This window comes from Salvelinus alpinus, chromosome 4 (genome assembly GCF_045679555.1).
Source record: "Salvelinus alpinus chromosome 4, SLU_Salpinus.1, whole genome shotgun sequence".
Taxonomy (NCBI): domain Eukaryota; kingdom Metazoa; phylum Chordata; class Actinopteri; order Salmoniformes; family Salmonidae; genus Salvelinus; species Salvelinus alpinus.
In genome coordinates this window covers 73111569-73120320 of record NC_092089.1, presented here as the reverse complement: position 1 = coordinate 73120320, position 8752 = coordinate 73111569, and positions in this window count along the sequence as shown.

Genomic DNA, 8752 nt, shown 5'->3' with positions numbered 1-8752 from the left:
ACCTGCCTCACAACCGCAGACCACATGTAACCACGCCAGCCCAGGACCTCCGCATCCGGCTTCTTCACCTGCGGGATCGTCTGAGACCAGCCACCCGGTCAGCTGATGAAACTGTAGGTTTGCACAACCAAAGAATTTCAGCACAAACTGTCAGAAACCATCTCAGGGAAGCTCATCTGTGTGTTCATCGTCCTCATCAGGGTCTTGACATGACTGCAGTTCAGCGTCGTAACTGACTTCAGTGTGCAAATGCTCATCTTCAATGGCCACTGGCACGCTGGAGAAGTGTGCTTTTTACGGATGAATCCCTGTTTCAACTGTACCGGACAGATGGCAGACAGTATGGCGTGATGTGGGCGAGTGGTTTGCTGACGTCAACGTTGTAAACAGAGTGCCCCATGGTGGCGGTGGGGTTATGGTATAGGCAGGCATAAGATATGGACAAGAACACAATTGCATTTTATCGATGGCAATTTGAATGCATAGAGACACCGTGACGAGATCCTGAGGCCCAATGTCGTGCCATTCGTCCGCTGCCATCACCTCGTGTTTCAGCAGGATAATGCACGGCACCATGTCGCAACGGATCGTTACACCAATTCCTTGAATCTGAAAAGGTCCCAGTTCTTCCATACTCACCAGACGTCACCCACTGATCATGTTTGGGATGCTCTGGATCGACGTGTACGACAGCGTGTTCCAGTTCTCGCCAATATTCAGCAACTTCACACAGCCATTGAAGAGGAGTGGAACAACATTCCACAGGCCACAATTAACAACCTGATCAACTCTAAGCGAAGGAGATGTGTCACGCTGCATGAGGCAAATGGTGGTCCCACCAGATACTGACTGGTTTTCTGATCCATGCCCCTATCTTTTTTTAAGGTACCTGTGACCAACAGTTGCATATCTGTATTCCCAGTCATGTGACATCCATAGATTAGGGCCTAATGAATTTATTTCAATTGACTGTAACTCAGTAAAATCTTTGAAATTGTAGCATGTTGCGTTTATATTTTTGTTCAGTGTAATAGCAATGGAGTGGAGTTCTAGCAAATATCAATACCAATGTTGATATCAATTTGGGTAGTTCATTCTTGATAAGAGTACAGGAGTAAAATGGCAAGTAGAGGACTGTGCTGGATGGGGACTTCAACTCATACCGCCTGCTGTATGTTTTGCTCCACCACTGCCGTGTTGGGTTTGCGAGGTGCCCCTACTGTGCCTGTCTGGAAGTTCCACCTGTTGTTTTACGCCTCCTGCCCTCCATCTGTGGCGAGCTGAGTTTGGCCGGAACACCCGGTTGCCCCGGTGACACTACAAGCACACAATGCTACCGCTGCGGATTGGAACAGGAACTAACCTATCCATGTCAGTCTGCAGGCAGGATCTGGGGCATTCCTTGTGTTAACAGATGATCTGGTTTCTATTCAAATGGTTCGGGTATCGCTGCTTCGCTCTCTGGTAAAGCGACCCCAGCCAGCCTGCATTTTTTTTAAACCCCAGAGCTCCTTCTCCTACCATTTCCTGTCTTAATTACGTACTCTTTTGTGCTCTTGTTTTTCTCTCTTTCTCTTTCTTTCTCTCTTCCCTCTCTATCCTTCTTACTCTCTCCTTCAAGAAATGAAGAACGAGATTTTTAAGTTTGGAGTCTGTCAAGGTGTTGTCCTTGATCCCACCCCAAAGCACTCTCCACCCACCACCCCCCCCGTCCTCCTTTCCTCCTCCTCCCCATCCTCTCTGTGTCTGAAAGGGAATACTGTGTTTTCAGTGCATAAAAGGCTTGGCGCTGTCAAAAGGGTGTATCCACCTGGTCCCAGGGAACACACTCAGAGTGGAGCTACACGTTTCTCTGCTGTATGGGAGGGAAAGGGAAGGAGGCAGGCAGCTGGTAGGGATTACCAGCCAGTTTGATATGGCATACAATTACAAACATACTAAATGTTACCTTGGCTGTACGGAGCGACTCCCTGCCAATGATAACGCTCAGCTTTGGAAGGTGGGGCAGGTTCTCTGGTTGGTGGGGTGGGATGGCGTGCGGTGGATAGCTAGACAGGTAAGTGGGCGGTACAGGGGGTGTCTAGTGGAAGTGTGGGGTGTGGTTGGGAGGAGCTGGGGGGGGGGGGGGGGGGGGTGTTGTGTACACAATGGGCATGCAAACCAAGTGGGTACTCCATTGTGACAAAAACAGGTTTTGTCGCCGTCCCGCGCTGGGTCTGGTTACGGGGCCAAGCCATCGAAACAGGGTTGGGAGAGCGTGGCCTTGTCTACTTCGAAATCCGACACAGGTCTTCACATGCAGGTTCTCTTTCATTCTCTCTCAATCTCTTTCTTTCATTCTTTCTCCCTCTCTCTGTCTCTCTCTCTCTCTCTTGTTCAAACACTTGGGCCGCTAATTGCTATTTTGAGAGCCAGATATAGCCCAGGTCTTTTTTTCTTCTTAATTAGGTCTGTTGACAGGGTTTCCCCAGTCTAGTCCCAACTCCATCCACTCTGGGTGATCTCCCTGTCCCCCCCTCCACCCCCCTTTGGGTGATCTCCCCCCCACCCTGTCTGCGTGATCTCCCTGTCCCCCACATCTCCCCCCTCTGTGTGATCCCTGTCCCCCCTCCTTCCCCCTCTGTGTGATCTCCCTGTCCCCCACCTCCACCCCCCTCTGGGTGATCCCCCTGTCCCCCCTCCACCCCCCTCTGTGTGATCTCCCTGCCCCCCACCCCTCCACCCCCCTCTGTGTGATCTCCCTGTTCCCCCCCAACCCCCTCTGGGTGATCTCACTGTCCCCCCCTCCACCCCCTCTTTGTGATCTCCCTGCCAACCCTCTGTGTGATCTCCATGTCCCCCCCTCTCTGTGTGATCTCCCTGTCCCCCCTCCACCCCCCTCTGGGTGATCTCCCTGTCCCCCCATCCACCCCCCTCTGTGTGATCCCCCTCCACCCCCCTCTGTGTGAGCTCCCTTCCCCCCCTCCTTGAGATCTCCCTGTCCCCCCATCCACCCCCCTCTGTGTGATCCCCCTCCACCCCCCTCTGTGTGAGCTCCCTGCCCCCCCCTCTGTGGGATCTCCCTGTCCCCCCCTCTGTGGGATCTCCATGTCCCCCCCTCTGTGTGATCTCCCTGACCCCCCCTCCACGCCCTCTGGGTGATCTCCCTGTCCCCCCCTCAACCCCCCTCTGTGTGAGCTCCCTGCCCCCCCCCTCTGTGTGATCTCCATGTCCCCCCCTCTGTGTGATCTCCCTGCCCCCCCCCCCCTGCACACCCTCTGGGTGATCACCCTGTCCCCCCCCTCCACCCCCCTCTGGGTGAGCTCCCTGCCCCCCCTCTGTGTGATCTCCCTGTCACCCCCTCCACCCCCTCTGTGTGATCTCCCTGTCCCCCTCTTCACCCCCCTCTGGCTGATCTCCCTGTCCCCCCTCTGTGTGATCTCCATGTCCCCCCCCTCTGTGTGATCTCCCTGTTCCCCCCTCAACACCCCTCTGGGTGATCTCCCTGTCCCCCCACCCACCCCCTCTGTGTGAGCTCCCTGCCCCCCTCTGTGTGATTCCCCCCCTCCACCCCCCTCTGTGTGATCTCCCTGTCCCCCCCTCCACGCCCCTCTGTGTGAGCTCCCTGCCCCCCCCCCCCCCCTCTGTGTGATCTCCATGTCCCCCCTCCACCCCCCTCTGTGTGATCTCCATGTCCCCCCTCCACCCCCCTCTGTGTGATCTCCCTGTCCCCTCTTCACCCCCCTCTGGGTGATCTCCCTGTCCCCCCATCCCAGCCTGGCAGACTCACTTGCTGCTCTAGAACTCCTGCCAGACCAAAGGAAGGGGACAGGATGGAAGGATTATGGAGAGGGAGAAAGAGCAGACTCTTTTTGTCATCTCTTTATTTTATTTTTCTCTCTCTCTCCCTCTTGTATCATTATCCCTCTCTCTCTCTGTCTTTCTGACGTGCGTGCATGCACACACACACGCACGCATGCATGCACACACACACACACACACACACACACACACACACACACACACACACACACACACACACACACACACACACACACACACAGAGGCCTCACTCCCTACCATAGTCTCAGCTTGGGGTGAAGGTAAACAAGCTAATGTTTAGATTTCACGGAAGTGGAAACCTATCCGACCGAGTCAGCCTCGTCACTCAGCGATGTATGTGTTTATGTTTGTCTCTCTGTGTGTATGCACGTAAGTAGTCCTGGATCTGAGTGAGAGCATGTGTGTGAGACGCTGCAAGTGTGTGTGTGTGTGTGTGTGTGTGTGTGTGTGTGTGTGTGTGTGTGTGTGTGTGTGTGTGTGTGTGTGTGTGTGTGTGTGTGTGTGTGTGTGTGTGTGTGTGTGTGTGTGTGTGTGTGTGCATGCGTAAATCTGCGTGTGTTTTACAAGTGCTTTTGAAACTCTTGAGTGCACGTGTGCACGTGTGTGCACGCACGTGTGTGCGCACGTGTGTGTGTGTGTGTGTGTGTGCGTGCGTGCGAATGTTAATGTGTTTGTGTGCATTCGTGCATGTACGTTTGTGTTTGTCCTTGCGTGCATGTGTGCGTTTGCGTATGTATATTCAGGAAGTAGAGGTGAATCTCTCAACACCCTGCCAGCAGGCTGACCTGTGTCTGATGCAGGTGATGACTGTGATGATAGTGGTGCTTGGGAGGGACGAGGGAGAACACACACACACGTTTTGGTAGCCTTTTGGAAAACAAATGCAAACCATAGCAGGTGGTGATTCAGGTGATAGCTACCATGACAACAGTCTTCATATTAAAACACCAACTTTAAGAGAAAGGGAAACCCCTTGAAACACTACTTTAAAGTGCTCTTTTTCCATCACTTATACATGACTGAGAGAAGGAGGAGGACGACAAGGGCCGCCGGAGAAACACAATACACTCAGGGTTGCGTGTTAGGAGCCAGCTGAATGGCACCGAGCTTAATGAGAGCCCAGCTGGGACCCTGAGGTGGGCTGGCACCTGCAGTCTGGCTGGAGAGGAAGGGGGAGCAGGGAGGGCTGGGCCACCCCCTTGTACCCAGGCACCGGGTCTCCGTCCCCCACAGCCACACTTCCTCCTTCTTCTCATGCCCCATTAGCAGTCTTGGCGGGGTGGCCACTCCGGAGAACAACCCGTCTCTCCCCCTCGTTAGATCTCTACCCATCATGCTTTTGACTCTGCTTGGCAGTTAGGCGTTGTTACATTTTGTTGAGTTTGCGATGCCAAATCTTGACAGCCAAATTTGTGATTTTCTGTAGCTGATCAGTTCAAGAGCTTTCCCATGATATTTGTATATCTTGGCTTTTTGCAGAGGACTTTCAAGAATCAGTCTTGATTCATTTCTTTCTGCAGTCGGTTTTATGAATAGTTTTGTTTCATTACTCCCCGACAACTCCCCCACTTACACCCCTCCACACACACACACACACACTCACACACTAACACACACACACACACACACACTAGACTGCAAGCTGAGGCATACAACGGGACATCGCAGTGTGACAGAAGTTATGAAGAATATAAGGGGGAGATGGAGGGTGAAGTCTGTCTGCAGGGTTATCCGTCTGTCTGCATGGTTATGTGACAGGTCTGGCTGGAGTGGCACTTCTGCACTCACCATAGGGGCCTGTCAACCCTTTAATTAGAACTTGTAAGAGGGAGGAGGGGGTATGTTTTCGTCAGGGGGTCAATAGCTGAGTAGAAGGTGACGTGCAACCTGCAGCATTCTTTTGTTAGCCATTGGACTAAATGTATTTTTTATATTTGTTTATCATGAGGGGAGAGCCACAGGCAGAGGGCCAAGTACATGATTACTCAACGTGAAGGGAAGGAGGGGAGAAAGTGAGGGAGAGAGGGAGTGAGGGAAGCAGGAAGAAGGGGGAGGGGGAGGGAGGGGTTGAAGGGAGCTGTAAACTATGCACAGCTGTGAAGACACATTTCTTCCATCCCCAGTTCTTCCCAACCCAGACCCTCGCAGATCCCCTCTTTTTGTTGTTGCTGGACTTCCGCTTGTTAAATTAAATTTGGAGGCCCTTGCAGTTGTCCTCTGTAAAAAAAAAAAAAAAAGAGGGACAGTTACAAGTGGGGGACAGAACTGAAAGCAAGTCCAAGATAGAGGGAGAGGGAGAGACGGGTGAAAAGAGAAAGAAGGAAGCCAGAATGGTGAAAGACAAGACAGACATTTCTGACATTTTCAGAGGGGAGGCCGGTCACGGCTGGTAACAAGCTGGCCGGGGCGGAGACACCACGTCAAGCCCGGCCACATACAGGCTCGTACGGATTATGGGAACCAGACATTGCGAGTTTACACTGAACGCAAGCCCCGTAGAATTAAACTGTGAACTGTGGACAGCTCACAGGAAACGCCTCTCTGTAAAGCAAACATACATGTATTTTATGGCAGCCGTTTTACTGCTATTTTATTCTGGGCTCCAATGACCTGACATTTCAACATGGATCGGCCTAATTTCCTCTGCTTTTTTTTGGAGGCCCACTCCTTCACTCCCCCACTCCTTTCCTCCCCCACTCCCACTTAACCCACATATCCCTTTCTTTGTGTGTTTAATGTTGCTTTTGGCTATTTTTTGTACTATCTAAATAAAATGAGAAACTTTTTGTCAGCGGCCATTTTGTGTGTGGGATATGAGGTGATCAGGGGTTTGTTTTGACTGGGAGAAGGCTGGGGTTTTTACTACACCCCAGCAGCTGTGGCCCCCCCTAGGAGGCATCCTTTTTACAGTGGGATGCAGCTGCTACCATGCTACCAGCCCACCCTCTCACCTGGTCCGCACCTGGTATGTGACCGTGAACCCCATCTGTCACATACACAAACACACACACATAAAAGAGGGATCTATGTTTGTGTGGGGCCTCCGTTAATTCCCAAACACTCTTTATGACAAGACAGACCTAGTAACATGACAGGTGTCGTTTTTGGTCCGCTGTGAACCAATATACCCTGTTTACAGTACACCTGGATTTAACATGCGTGCTGTGGTTCTGGTCCTGTGGTTCTGGTCCTGTGGTTCTAGTCCTATGGTCCTGCAAGATCTAATCACAATGACTGGATGTAAACATTCTGCAACAGACTGTTGTTAGATCTGATCTCAGGCTAGGCTCATTTGAGGCAGCAGGGGACGGTAAGGGGTTTAATAGGGATCAGAGTAATTCCTTCTTGGATACCTTGGCCTCGCATGTCCCAAGCAAGTTTGACTCAATGGCAAAATCAGAGTGAAAGCCTGTCATATTTTGATCTGATGCCAATTCTCAGATAGCTCCCATCTGCCTTTCTTCTCTCCTTTTTGGTATCTCTCTCCACAATGTTATGGGTGGCACCAACTCCTACTCCCTGCCCTCCACCTGACCCCTTGCTCTGATGGTGTGGACCCCTGCACGGTGTGTCTGGTCCCACTCTATCTCTGTAGTGTCCCCAGCATGGTTACATGGTGGCCCATGTATCTCCGTAGCCAGTGAGTGAGTGAGTCACCTGGCCCTCTGCAGATTGCACACGGACAGGTTTAGAAAACCACATAGAGATGCCTTTGGGCTGGGAACAGACTCAACTAATGTCCCTACATGGAATCCAGCCAGCCAGCCAGCATGGGGAAATGTCACTTTCAAAGAGGAAGAAAATCGAGGAAGAAAAAGGATGTGACATTAAAAATGATTCAGTATGTTGTTTTGATAGTTGGAGCATGGTATAGTTCTGACAGTTGGAGCATGGTGTGGTTCTGATAGTTGGAGCATGGTGAGGTTCTGATAGTTGGAGCATGGTGTGGTTCTGATAGTTGGAGCATTGTGTGGTTCTGATAGTTGGAGCATTGTGTGGTTCTGATAGTTGGAGCATGGTGTGGTTCTGATAGTTGGAGAATGGTGTGGTTCTGATAGTTGGAGCATGGTGTGGTTCTGATAGTTGGAGCATGGTGTGGTTCTGATAGTTGGAGAATGGTGTGGTTCTGATAGTTGGAGCATGGTGTGGTTCTGATAGTTGGAGAATGGTGTGGTTCTGATAGTTGGAGAATGGTATAGTTCTGATAGTTGGAGAATGGTGTGGTTCTGATAGTTGGAGAATGGTGTGGTTCTGATAGTTGGAGAATGGTATAGTTCTGATAGTTGGAGCATGGTGTGGTTCTGACAGTTGGAGCATGGTGTGGTTCTGATAGTTGGACAATGGTGTGGTTCTGATAGTTGGAGAATGGTGTGGTTCTGATAGTTGGAGAATGGTGTGGTTCTGATAGTTGGAGCATGGTGTGGTTCTGATAGTTGGAGCATTGTGTGGTTCTGATAGTTGGAGAATGGTGTGGTTCTGATAGTTGGAGAATGGTGTGGTTCTGATAGTTGGAGAATAGCGTGGTTCTGATAGTTGGAGCATGGTGTGGTTCTGATAGTTGGAGAATGGTGTGGTTCTGATAGTTGGAGCATGGTGTGGTTCTGATAGTTGGAGCATGGTGTGGTTCTGATAGTTGGAGAATGGTGTGGTTCTGATAGTTGGAGCATGGTGTGGTTCTGATAGTTGGAGCATGGTGTGGTTCTGATAGTTGGAGCATGGTGTGGTTCTGATAGTTGGAGAATGGTGTGGTTCTGATAGTTGGAGCATGGTGTGGTTCTGATAGTTGGAGCATGGTATAGTTCTGATAGTTGGAGCATGGTGTGGTTCTGACAGTTGGAGCATGGTGTGGTTCTGATAGTTGGAGCATGGTATAGTTCTGATAGTTGGAGCATGGTGTGGTTCTGACAGTTGGAGCATGGTGTGGTTCTGA